This window comes from Loxodonta africana, chromosome 1 (assembly GCF_030014295.1).
Source record: "Loxodonta africana isolate mLoxAfr1 chromosome 1, mLoxAfr1.hap2, whole genome shotgun sequence".
NCBI classification, from domain to species: Eukaryota; Metazoa; Chordata; class Mammalia; order Proboscidea; family Elephantidae; genus Loxodonta; species Loxodonta africana.
The window spans coordinates 79,511,575-79,524,686 of record NC_087342.1 but is presented as its reverse complement, the minus strand read 5'-3'; the positions used below and the strand labels follow the sequence as shown (position 1 = coordinate 79,524,686).

The following is a 13,112-nucleotide window of genomic DNA, read 5'->3' as shown; positions in this document are numbered from 1 at the left end:
ATACAGAAAAAAAAAGGGACTGAAAAAAGAGAAAAAGAACAGGCTCGATCATTTCGTTTGAAATTCCCTTAGTTTTCCGAGCAGTGCTTGGAGCGTGAAAGAGCCAGAGATTACCAAGCATCGCCCCGTTTTACGTATACTTCCACTTTGTCATCTTGTTACCAACCTATCTACGGTCTCCGAAAATTGAATCCCATTTTCATACGTGGACAGCAATGGGGCCCTTATAATTTAGTCAGCGTGAGTGCATAATGCACAACAAATTAAGAGTAAATATTTGAAAGCACAGTAGCCATGATCATGTTTTATACCAACGATTAAAATAGAACTTTCATAGTAGCCGAAATAGCTCAGTTGGGAGAGTGTTAGACTGAAGATGTAAAGGTCCCTGGTTCGATCCTGGGTTTCAGCAACTTACGTCGGTTTTGCATAACTGCATTCTTAAGAAACATTGCGTTCCAAGGCTTTGGAGTCGAATAGAACTGTACAGCACAAGTATCCGAGGCAGAAGTATAGAAAAAAAGAAAACTATATCAGCCTGCAAGCATTCCTGGTGCAGTCGTTAACGTCGGGATACTAACAAAAGGTAGGTGGTCGCTCAGGAAGAGGAAGACACAGCGTTCAGCTTCGGTAAAGATTTATAGCCCTTGGAAATTATAGGGCATTTCTACCCTGTCCTACCGGGTCGCTATGAGTCGGAATCTACTGGACCGCAATGGGTTTGATTGGGTTTGGTTCTGAGGTCTTCCATAAAGCCCTAACCGACATTTTGCATATTTTATTTAAAATTTCAAAAACAAGGAACTGAAATTCAATGAGGAAACCTAGGAACTGATGCAGCAAGGAATGCAATATGCTACATGCTGTTACGCTTAAGATTTTCATTTCTGTCCTGATATTACGTATTATGTGTATGATATGAGGATGCTAAGGGGAAAGGAATGTTTTTAATCACAGGAATGTTTAAAAATTCTGTAGAAAAAGAATCACTACACCATATGAGGAAGGTCCCCGGGTGGCGCACTCTGCGCCCGGTAATCTAACGGTAACCGAAAGGCTGGCAATTGGAACTTACCCAGTGGCACCGTGGACGAAAAGGTCTGGAAATCCACTACCTTAAAAATTGCTGTTGGTTGCTGTCCAGGCGATTCTGACTCATGTTGACTCCACGTAATCTTAAATGAAGCAGAAGGCCGAGACTTTTCTTCCGGTAGAACCACCCACCAATCTTTAGGTTAGCCCAGACTCAAGCCGGTTGCCTTCGAAGTCGATTCCGACTCATAGCGACCCCATAAAAACCAAGCCAAACCCAGTGCGGTTGAGTCGATTCCGACTCATAGCGACCCTATAGGGCAGAGTAGAACTGCCCCATAGAGTTTCCAAGGAGCGCCTGGCGGGTTCGAACTGCGGATACTTTGGTTAGCAGCCGTAGCACTTAACCACTACGCCACCAGTGAGCCCATAAAAGAGTAGAATTGACCCATGGAGTTTCCAATAGAGCCTGGTGGATTCGAACTACTGACCTTAACCACTAAGCCACCAGGGTTAGCATTCAAGTGCATTTGTGCCCCTGGTCATCGGGAAAGATTAAACCAAAACCCCAAAACCACTGTGGTGGAGTAGATTACGACTCAGAGCTGTAATCTTTCCCGGAGCCGACCGACCGCCTTCTTTATCCCGCATAGGCTCTGGTAAGTTCAACCGCCAACCTTTTGGTTAGCAGTCCAGCCCCTAACCACAGGGCACACCTTAGAGATTACAGCCAAAGTAATCTTACGGAGCAGTTCTACTCTGTAACACATGGGGCCTCCATCCATGAGTTGGATCTATTTGATGGCAATGGAGGAATACCCACCCAGCACCAACAGGGAATTTTTTACCTTCCCCCATTCTAATTTCGTGTTTTCCTTCTGTCTCCCACAGTGAGAGCCCTGGTTTCCAAAAACCTCAATAAAAAAAAAATTTTTTTTTAATGTGTACTCATTTTCTCAAGCCTAAAATTTACACGAAATAATATCAGAATTGCTATGGCCATAGCATTATTTAAATTAACAAAAAAAAACTACTACATAGAGTTTAACATTTACTTGCCATTCTTGTTTACAATGAAGACAAAGCACTAAGGTAAACTTTTACTTGAATCTGTTCTTTTACTTGAATCTGTTCTTTTTTCTCCTACGTGGATATGTTATGCTTTTGAAATAACAAAACATTTGAAATACGTTAGATTTATTTGTTCCTATTTGTACTTAGTTTTAGAGTATTTTCACAAACACTTGAGTTAGTTTCATTTACTTATTTGCCTCCCTAAAACATTAGTATGTTTCCAAGAGGCAAAAGAATACAGAAAGTTATATTCAGACAAGTCCAGGAGAATGTTTATCCTGTAATTCACCCAGGTGATGGAATGGAAGCAGGCTCCGGGCAATCCGGTGGAAGACCATCAACCAGGAGCAATATCTTTCTTCTTAGCACTAAGGTATCCTTCTTAGGTTTGTTCGTGTCCGAGAGAGCACGGTGTAGGGAGTTTGGAAACAGTTGAATTAAACATAAAGTGAATTTATCTTGACTTAGTCCTAAAAGACTCTGAAAATAGTCCTGAAGACTCCTCTGCAGCAGGGTCTTGCTGGAGTTACAGTTCTGTGGTAGAATGTGTGCTTAACATGCAGCAAGCCCTGGGTTCAAGCCCCAGTATCTCCACTTTTCTTTTCTCGCAATACGCGCCCAAAAATCTTACTCTCAGAAACTTACTTCTTTCTTAAGTTGACTTGTTTTGGCCTTGGTGTTTCTTTATTAACTAACTAGTTGAGACAGTGATGCTCACTTAAATTTATTTGTTGTCATTTGTATTATCCACACATTCTCTTCAAGCACTCTCAACAATCACTGATATAAGGGCCACTTTTTTTGCCTGCACCACTCAAAGACATAGTGGTCCCTTGAAAGGGTTTGCGGGAAAGCTGAATGCAAAGAGCCTCGAGAATCTGAAAGAAGAAAAACCTGCTCTGTGCTTGGGAAAAATCAATGTTCCTTCTCTGGGATGGAGAACACAGGATTCTCATAGAGTGTCAGGGAAAGGAGAATTAATTCCTGCCAAAGAAGAGAGCCATTTCTTTGTCTCATGTCCTTCTCTGGCATGTTCTAAAACACTGAGAAGGAGATGTTTAACCCAGGTTTGCGCTGAGGAGGCAAAGACTCGCTGCCAAGTCTTGTCAACCTCTCATTCACAGACATGGATATCGAGACATGGAGATTGAGCAGGCAGAAGCCATCAAAGATCATAGCAATGTCTTTGTCCATCTGTTATGAACTCTTGAAGATGCTGCCAAAGAAGAAATAGAGTGCAAATCCTAAACACTCATGGGTCAAAAGAGGAGAGCACAGACACATTAACCCAGAGGCCCTGGGTAAGGTCTACATTGTTTCAGGACAGTTGCCATATCCTTGTGGAATGATTCTACATTTCCCTATAAATATTTTCAATCACTGATCCTGAGAATAAAAATAACAATCTTGATGAATCAACGTGAATTCAACCATGCAATCTATAAAATAGGAACTAAAAGGCTTTGTGTGTTTTGAACTAAATTCGGAGAAAATCTTTTAGGGGACCTTGTAGAGGAAGGCTTGAAGCGAGGAAAGGGCTAGTTTCTCCATAGGAAGGGGGGATCGGTTATGGTAGGGCAGATGAGAAGCCAAGAGTCCTGAAGTTCTTTTATAATGCATATTCCCCTTTACTCTTCTTTCCAAAAGCTGTAACCATCTGCTTTCTACCAGTCTGTCACAGGTAATCCCTAAGCCAATTTTGAGGTCACCTACTTAATTTGCAAGGGAAAATTTTAACCTTCACTGACTCATACTCATAGCGGCCCTATAGGACAGAGTAGAACTGCCCCACAGAGTTTCCAAGGAATGCCTGGCGGATTCAAACTGCTGATCCTTTGGTTAGCAGCCATAGCACTTAACCACCAGCCACCAGGGTTTCTGAGTCGGAATTGACTCCATGGCGCGGGGTTTGGTTTTGGTTTGGTAACCTTCATTGCCTCTGTGCCTATACTAGGACTGAGAAAAAGGTGGCTGAGTGTGTATAATCATGAGCAGTGGTACAGAGTCTCTGGCTTTCTGTGGTCATAGTTCCCCTCTTTAAACTTCTTTTGAGCTAAGAGCAGGATGTGAAAGTAAATGGGCCAGAGAGAATTTCTTTAGAAAAAAGTGGAGTTTCAAGAGGCTTCATTGAAGAGTTAGGAATACAAAGGAGCAAACAAATGGGAACTTTCTTTTTTATTATTATTTTTGCATTTCAAGCAAGACCTAGTAAACTTCCCCAGTCTCAGCGGTGCTTAATATCAAAGCTGCCCGCCCATCCTGCTTCTGCTCTCAACACTGCTCTCACCACATCCATACATGGAAATGGTAAATTCCTGCAGCTGCCAGGGCAAAACCAATACTGAACAAGTCTGAATCACAAAAAAAAAAAAAATTCAAACTCACATGAGCCCTCCACAGTGCTCAGCCTGTCTACCCGGAGAAGGAAAGAGCGGCGAATCACTGTCAAAGGACAGGTAGTCTTGGGTAAAACGAACTGACTCCTTTTCTGGGATAACCCTGTTTCTCTTTTCCTTGTCCTCTTCCTCTCTCCCCTTTTTCTCCTTCTCTTCCTTTATTTCACCCCACTCCCACTCTACTCTGCATTAGCTGATGCTCTTCTCTCTTTCCTCATGTGCACTCCAGAATGTTTTCACAGTAGTTCAGCACACTCCTAGACCCTTATTTATCCTATCGCTTGATGATTTTTTCCCGTATATGCCCAGTGTAACTTCTCCGCAGCATAGGCTGAGGCTTTTTCAGGCCAACTGCAGAGCTGGGACAAAGCAAAGGCAAATGAATGTTTTGCTTGTGAGGCAGAACCCCCACAGTGCTGTATTCTTTACCTGGAGTCCCCTCCTACGGTGTTGTATTGGAAAATTGTTTCCTTTGCTGCGCTTCACCCCGTCCCCCTCAGCTTTGAATTTGAGCCCTGCTTTTTTTTTTTTGCTTGGAGGTTATATATAAACCCCATTGCACTTACATAGTATGATTAAGAATGTTGCAGACAAAACTTGTGTGAACTCCCTACTTGTAAGCCCTTGGTGGATTCATTTGTTCCTATTCGTATTTAATTTTAGAGTATTTTCACAAACACTTGAGTTTTGTGAAACTTGGTGAGCAGTCTTGGGAGCAGTAACCAAATGGTTAACTCACTGGGCTGATAACCCAAGAGCTGGATGTTGAAATCCACCCAGAAGCACTGGGAAGAAAAAAAACAGCCATTACAAACCCTATGGAGCACAATTTTACTCTGCCACACAAGGGGTCGCCATTCATCAGAATCACCTCTAATTGACTGGCTTGTTTTTTGTGTGTATTTGTTTTATTTTAGCCAATAATGGCAAATTATAAATATAGAAAGCAGACTTAATTAAGATCACGGTCATTTTGAAACAATAAATTATAAAAGTAAATAATAATACTTCCTCAGATTTTTATCTTCTCTAGGGTTCTAGGTGTCCAACCAATCTCACAATATCAAAAGCAGCAACAGAGTTCTACTGCTTGATCATTAAGTGGCCAGCTCTGCATTCCACTCACCCAATTCCTGAAATTGTTTCTACTTTATTTAATTGGAAGAGTCCAATATTCTGGCACAGTCAAATTGATACAAAAGTTTCTAATGCCCACAGACGGGTAAAAACACAGCTCTTGGAAGGCATCAATCTGCAGACCAAAATTTGAACAGCACTAACGAAGAGACAGAATCTACTGGGGGTGAGACGATATCCAAAGAAATCCTTTCTTCTTTTTGTTTAAGTTGAGGCTTGGTTCATGAAGAGGAAAATGCGTACAACTTAATTATTCAGCTTAATGATTTATTACATATGTATATATCTCATATAGCCAACATTCAGACAAAGATAAGAATTTTTTCAGCTCTCAGAAGCTGAAATTGTATTTGTATCTATCCCAATTAATTCCAATCTTCTGACCTCTACCACTGCTTTCCTGTGTTTTGAAATACTATAGGTGGAATCATACAATATGTGTTCATTTCAGTGTAGACTCTTTCACTCAACATAATTTTTATTAGATACATCCATATTGTGTCTAGTAGCAGTAGTTCTTTTTTATTGCTGTCATATCCCATTGTGTTACTACTGTACATCACAATTTTTTGTTCATTTTGCTGTTGATGTACATATAAAACAACTAACGCTGCTGTGAACATTTTTGTCCATAGGGTTCAAGGGAAATAAGCCTTCATTTTTCTTTGGTCTAAATGCAGCTGTGGAGTTTTAGGGTTATAGGTCTTATATATATTTTGTTTCAGGCAATATTTCTAAATAGTCTACAAGTGTGAATATGTCAGTTGACAGTCTCATCTGCAATGTAGGAAAGTTTCAGTTGTTCCGTATCATCAGTGTCACTTGATGTTTTCAATTCTTTTATCTTCAGCAATTTTGGTGGAGGGGAGTATCATTTCATTGTGTTTTCATCTGCTTTTTCCTTATACTTAATGATGTTCAACACCCCACCAGATCAGCTACAGGACTGGCCGCAAGGGGCACAGTTCCAATTCCATGTGGGAAAAATAGTCTGTGGGAAGGCAGCTGTAGTCGTGACCGAGTGTTTAAGGCGATGGACTAGAAGTCCATTGGGGATTCCCCGCGCAGGTTCGAATCCTGCTGACTACGAACTGTTTGGGGTCCTGGTGGTCTGCTGGTAAAGAGTGGCTCCTTGGAAAGTGCATGGGTCGCCTGATCACTAGGAGTCCTAGTTGGCTTCACAGCGACGGTTTTTAGTTTATGGCTTCACAGCGACGGTTTTTAGTTTATTTTAGTTTTGCTTTTTAGGTCTCGTGCGGCCCTCACCCTTGAAGGTGCCGAACCGGCCGGCCCTTGACAGAGCTGCCTTCATAAGAGATTTTGAGACACTTCTCTCTCCCCATGTAGTTGATGGTTTGGGCGGTGAAGAGATGGCTGGCGGTGTCAAAACATTTCTCCAGGACCTTGCCAGGGGAATCAAGGACTCCATCTGGGGTATCTATACCATTTCGAAGCTGGGCGCTCCAGTACTGTAAAAGAGGGAGGAAAAGCACAGAACAAGGCTAGTAGCGACCTGACACAGAAAGGACCCCAGAGTACAGAGCCTAAACAAGACAAGTGAGCCACGTGTTGCTGGTAGAATTTTCCAGTGCTGCGCTTGGAATGGAGGAATATTCTGCTTCAGTCTCCTCTTGTTTCATCAAGTGTTTATTCCTGTGATTCAGTCAGTAACAGCACAAATTATTGGTGATCTATCACTATGGAGATGTTTGATCGTGGCTGGAATTCTTCCTCACGTCAATTTTCAGTACTCTTTGGGTGCTCCCCTGTTGGCGCTTAGCAAAGTTGTCAATGTCATTTGGTTCCAAAATATAGCTGACCAGGCATTTGAGGTATCAGGGAGGAAGCCTCACCCATTCCCTAGTGTCAGGAAAGCAATTGCTGATATGCTCTTCAACCTCTGCCGCAGGCTCTTTTCCTTCTCCAAGGAAGTTTGGGAGTCTCTTCATCCATCCTGTTATTCAGCTGGTTTGTCTCCTGCATATGTCCCTTCTATATTCACTACACTGCTTTGAATAATACTGATTCAATAAGGGAGTTGAAATGCACTAGCTGTTGTCAAACATGCAAAGGAACTGGCCCTCCTACTTTGGATTTGGTTTGCCCTTTGCTTTGCTCACAGCAACGCAGTTCTCATATCTTATCAGTGGCTGCCTCTTCTCCATCCTCTTTCCTTTATTCATTATCAGCACCAATGAAGCAAAGGCCCCTGGCAAAGTGTATCATTTTTAAGTTAAGCCTCTTCTCTCTGGTGGTCTTATTAACAGACCCTTCCGTAAGATGGTCTACCTGCAGTCTGCTCAAACTCTGCAAAGAAGTTCCCATCACCACATTCATCTCCTGCCAAACTTAATGCTGCTGCAGGCCACTGACTTCACCTGCCACCCACAGGGAACAGGTAGGATTGGAAGGAGGATGTGGCAGCTCTTTTCCGTGTTCATCTCCCCTGACCCAGGGAAGATAGGACTCTTTCTGCCAAGGGTGCTTTACATATTCTGTTCTCTCTGAGGAATTAGAATTCTGTCTCTGGTGCACTTAAGCAGAATCTTCCTGACACTAGTGTGTGGATTTTAAGGCCATGAGTCTGAAAAGACCACAGGTTTTCCTGTAGCTATTTTCTAGCATTGGCAGACCTTGTGCCATTTTTTTTTTTTTTTTCTGCCTGTGCCATTTACTCTCCCACCTCCCTTCCCTGCCTTCCACCCTTGGTTGAATGGGTTTTGTAAAGCTAGCTGTTGTAATTTGTGGATTTGTTATTTCTGTTGTTTTTCTGTGAAGCACACACATTGGATGTGGTGGGTGAAGGGGTATCTCAGTTGCCCCTGATCACTCCCTTTACAGCTGTCACTATCGTCTTTTTCGTAACTTGTGTTAGGTTTTGGTCTCTCTTGTTCCACTGCAACAAATGAGTCTGAAGAAATGCGACAGGAGGAAAAACCTGGCAGCCAAATCTGTTGGGTCTTGAGGAGTGTTTTTCTTTCTTCCCCTTAAAGAGAAAAGGTTTCTTCACTGGGACATAAAGTAACCCAACGAAAGGGAATTATCAATTCTGGAAAAGTGCCACTGCAACAGAGAATGATCAGAGAACCTGAACTTTTTAACTCTGGAGGTCTGAGGCTTACTGTTGGCCATCGTTGGGTCTGTCTGGTATTTCAAAGGAATATTAACCACGTGCAGTGGAGTCGATTCCGACTCATAGCGACCCTATAGGACAGAGTAGAACTGCCCCACAGAGTTTCCAAGGAACACTTGGCGGATTCGAACTGCCAAACCTTTGGTTAGCAGCCGTAGCACTTAACCACTATGCGACCAGGGTTTCCAAAGGAATATTGGGTGCTGCTAATAAGAACTGAAGGGGTATATTTATTAAACCCATTGAACTTGTGGGGGGCAAAAATCAATAAAAGCCATGTTGATGAGACAAAGCATTATTAGGGAACTTCCATACAGAGGTTGACAGTAAGAGTTCTCACAAAGGACAGAGAAGCATTGAATGCCACCCACGTAGAGGCCCAGCCGAGGCAGTGTGAGTTGTGGGCTTACATACCTAGTCTTTATGTGGAAGGATGCATGCAGGGAGACCAGGGAAAACATACTCAATCTTTGATGGATGGGGTTCTTTTTGTACTAGTTAATGGGATCCTTTTGGCATTTACCATAAAGTTAGGTGTTGTGTTTTTTCCTGGCCCAGGTCACTGCTCAGTCAAGGCCTCTGGTTTTTCATCAGAGTTCTTTGCAGACAGATCTATCTTGTATTGTTCCTGGCCCTCACACCAGTAACTTCTAAAATTGCTTATTGGGCAGTTGAGTATACTCTTTTGTGAAGCACATGTTTAATCTTTGCTTTTTCTCATCAATTTTTCAGCCTTTTTCTTATTGTTTTGTAGAATATCTCCAAATATTCCATATAAGGACCCTCTGTCAAATAGAAGTATTGAAATATCTTCTCCCATGCAAGAAAAATTTTGCTGAAAATCATTCAGAAAGGTTGCAGCTGTACATAGATAGGGAACTGCCAAAAATTCATGCAGATTCAGAAGATGATATGGAATGAGGGATATCATTGCTGATGTCAGATGGATCATGACTGAAAGCCGAGAATACCAGAAAGATGTTTACCTGTGTTTCATTGACTATGGAAAGGCATTTGACTGTGTGGATCATAACAAATTATGGATAACATTGTGAGGAATGAGAATTCCAGAACACTTAATTGTGCTCATGAGGAACCTGTACCTAGAAAAAGAGGCAGTCATTTGAAGAGAACGAGGAAATACTGCATGGTTTAAAGTCAAGAAAAATGTGCATCAGGGTTGTATCTTTTCACTATATTTATTCAATGTGTATGCTGAGAAAATAATACAAGAAGCTGGAATATATGAAAAATGCAGCATTGGGATTAGAAGAAGACTCATTAACGACCTGCAATACACAGATGATACAACCTTCCTTGCTGAAAATGAAGAGGAGTTGAAGCAATTACTGATGAAGATTAAAGACCACAGCCTTCAGTATGGATTACACCTCAACATAAAGAAAACAAAAATCCTCACAACTGGAACAATAAGCAACATCATGAAAATGGAGAACATATTGAAGTTGTCAAGGATTTCATTTTACTTTGATCCACAATCAACACCCATGGAAACAGAAGTCAAGAAATCATAAGATGCATTGCATTGGGGAAATCTGCTGCAAAAGACCCCTTAAAGTGTTTAAAAGCACAGATGTCACCTTGAGGATTAAGGTGCACCTGACCCAAGCCATGGTGTTTTCAATTACCTCATTTGCATGTGAAAACTGGACAATAAATAAGGAAAATCAAATAAGAATTGATACTTTTGAATTATGGAGTTGGCGAAGAATACTGAATATATCACGGACTCCTAGAAGAACAAAAATAATTTGTCTTTGAAAAAGTATAGCCAGAATGCTCCTTAGAAGAAGGATCATGAGACTTTGCCTCACATACTTCGGACCTCTTAACAGGATGAATTAGTCCCTGGAGAAGGACATCATGCTTGGGAAAGTAGAGAGCCAGCAAAAAAGAGAAAGACTGTCAATAAGATTAATTGACACAGTGGCTGCAACAATGCACTCAAGCATAACAATGATTGTTAGGATGGCACAGACCTGGGCAGGGTTTCGTTTTGTTGTACATAGGGTCATTATGAGTCAGAATCGACTTGAAGGCAAATAACAAAAATGACAACTGACTATGAAAAACCCATCTTCTTAAAGGAAAACAAACAAACCAAGCCCATTGCTGTTGTGCGTCAATTCCAACTCATAGCGACCCTATAGAACAGAGTATAACTGCCCCATAGAATTTCAGGAAGCTGCTGGTGGATTTGGATTTGAACTACAGACCTTTTGGTTGGCACTGGTGCTCTTAAACACTGCACCACCAGGGCTCCTTCTTAAAGAGAAGCCCCCACCCCAGACTTGAAAAACTTTGTAAGAAAAGAAAAAAAGGCATCAATTCTTCTTGGTGTTCCTTATTCATTGTGCAGCTTTCACATGCTTATGAGAAGATTGAAAACACCATGACTTGGGTCAGGTGGATCTTAGTCCTCAAGGTGACATCCTTGCTTTTTCACACTTTAAAGAGGTCTTTTGCAGCAGATTTGCCCAATGCAATGCATTATTTGATTTCTTGACTTCTGTTTCCATGGGTGTTGATTGTGGATCCAAGTAAAATGAAATCTTTGACAACTTCAACCTTTTCCCCATTGATCATGATGTTGCTTTTGTTCCAATGTGAGGATTTTTGCTTTCTTTTTTTTTTTTAATTGAGGTGGGAAACCCTGGTGGTGTAGTGGTTAAGTGCTACAGCTGCTAACCTAAAGGGTCGGCAGTTCGAATCTGCCAGACTCTCCTTGGAAACTCTATGGGGCAGTATTGACTCCATGGCACTGGGTTTGGTTTCTGGATTTATATTGAGGTGCAATCCATTCTGAAGGCTGTGGCCTTTGATCTTCATCAGTAAGTGCTTCAATTCCTCTGACTCGATGGCACTGGGTTTGGTTTCTGGATTTATGTTAAGGTGCAATCCATTCTGAAGGCTGTGGCCTTTGATCTTCACCGGTAAGTGCTTCAATTCCTCTTCACTTTCAGCGAACAAGGTTGTGTCATCTGCTTATTCCAGGTTGTTAATGAGTCTACCTCCAATCCAGATGCTGCTTTCTTCTTCATATGTTCCAGCTTCTCGTATTATTTTCTCGACATATAGATTGAATAAGTATGGTGAATGGATACTAGCCTGACACATGTTGTTCTTCACTTTAAGCCACACAGTATCCCCTTGTTCTGATCAAATGACTGTCTACGCACAGATTTCTCATGAGCACAAGTAAGTGTTCTGGAATTCCCATTCCTCAGAATGTTATCTTTAATTTGTTATGATCCACACAGTCAAATGCTTTTCCATAGTCCATGAAACACAGGTAAACATCTTTCTGGTCTTCTCTACTTTTAGCCAAGATGCATCTGACATCAGCAATGATCTATCTTGAGCTTCTGGCAATTCCCTGTTGATGTACAGCAGCAACAGCTTTTGAATGATCTTCAGCAAAATTTTACTTGTATGTTATATCAGTGACATAGTTCAAAAATTTCTGCATTGTGTTGGATCATCTTTCTTTGGGATGGGCACAAATTCAAATATCTTCCAGTCAGTTGGCCAGGTAGCTGTCTTACAAATTTCCTTACAAGTGAGCACCTCAAGTGCTGCATCCATTTGTTGAAGCATACTAATAGGTGCTGCGTCAATTCCAGGAGCCTAGGTTTTTGCCATCACCTTCAGTGCAACTTGGATCTCTTCCTTCACTACCATCGATTCCTGATCTTATGCTACCTGCTGAAATAGTTGAATGTTGACCAATTTTTTGGATGCAGTGATTGTGTATTCTTTCCATCTTCTTTTCATGCCTCCCACCCCATTTAATATTTTCCCCATAGAATCCTCCAATATCGCGACTTGAGCCTTGAGTTTTTTCTTTAGTTCTTTCAGCTTGAGAAATGCCAAGCATGTTTTACCCTTTTGTTTTTTTTAACTGCAGGTCACTGCACATTTCATTATAATACTTTACTTTGTCTTCTCCAACCATCGTTTGAAATATTCTCTTCAGCTCTTTTACTTCATTATTTCTTCCTTTTGCTTTAGCTACTCTATGTTTAAGAACAAGTTTCAGAGTCTCTTCTGACATGTGTTTTGCTCTTTTCTTTCTTTCCTGTCTTTCTAATGACCTCTTGCTTTTTTTCAGGTATGATGTCCTTGATGTCATCCCACAATTTGTCAAGTCTGTTCCTGAGGTGGTCAGTTATCTACCTGTGAGTTTGTCATACTGTGCTGGCTTGTGTGTTGCTGTGATGCTGGAAGCTTTGCCACAGGTATTTCAAATACCAGCAGATTCATCTCAGGTGGACAGGTTTCAGCATCACTTCCAGACTAAAACTGGATAGGAAGAAGGA

The 13,112-nt window shown here is 41.5% G+C and overlaps 2 non-coding genes and 1 pseudogene across 2 annotated transcripts; all 3 read left to right on the top strand.

The window, feature by feature from the left end:
• The first annotated feature begins 339 nt into the window (after positions 1-339).
• Positions 340-412, top strand: TRNAF-GAA (transfer RNA phenylalanine (anticodon GAA)). Its single transcript has one exon. It is a non-coding gene; the product is annotated as a tRNA-Phe (tRNA).
• A 6,234-nt stretch (positions 413-6,646) lies between these two features.
• TRNAS-AGA (transfer RNA serine (anticodon AGA)) lies at positions 6,647-6,728 on the top strand. The gene has a single exon. It is a non-coding gene; the product is annotated as a tRNA-Ser (tRNA).
• Positions 6,729-6,869: 141 nt separating this feature from the next.
• On the top strand, positions 6,870-8,011 carry LOC100668217 (etoposide-induced protein 2.4-like; annotated as a pseudogene).
• Positions 8,012-13,112: the final 5,101 nt, after the last annotated feature.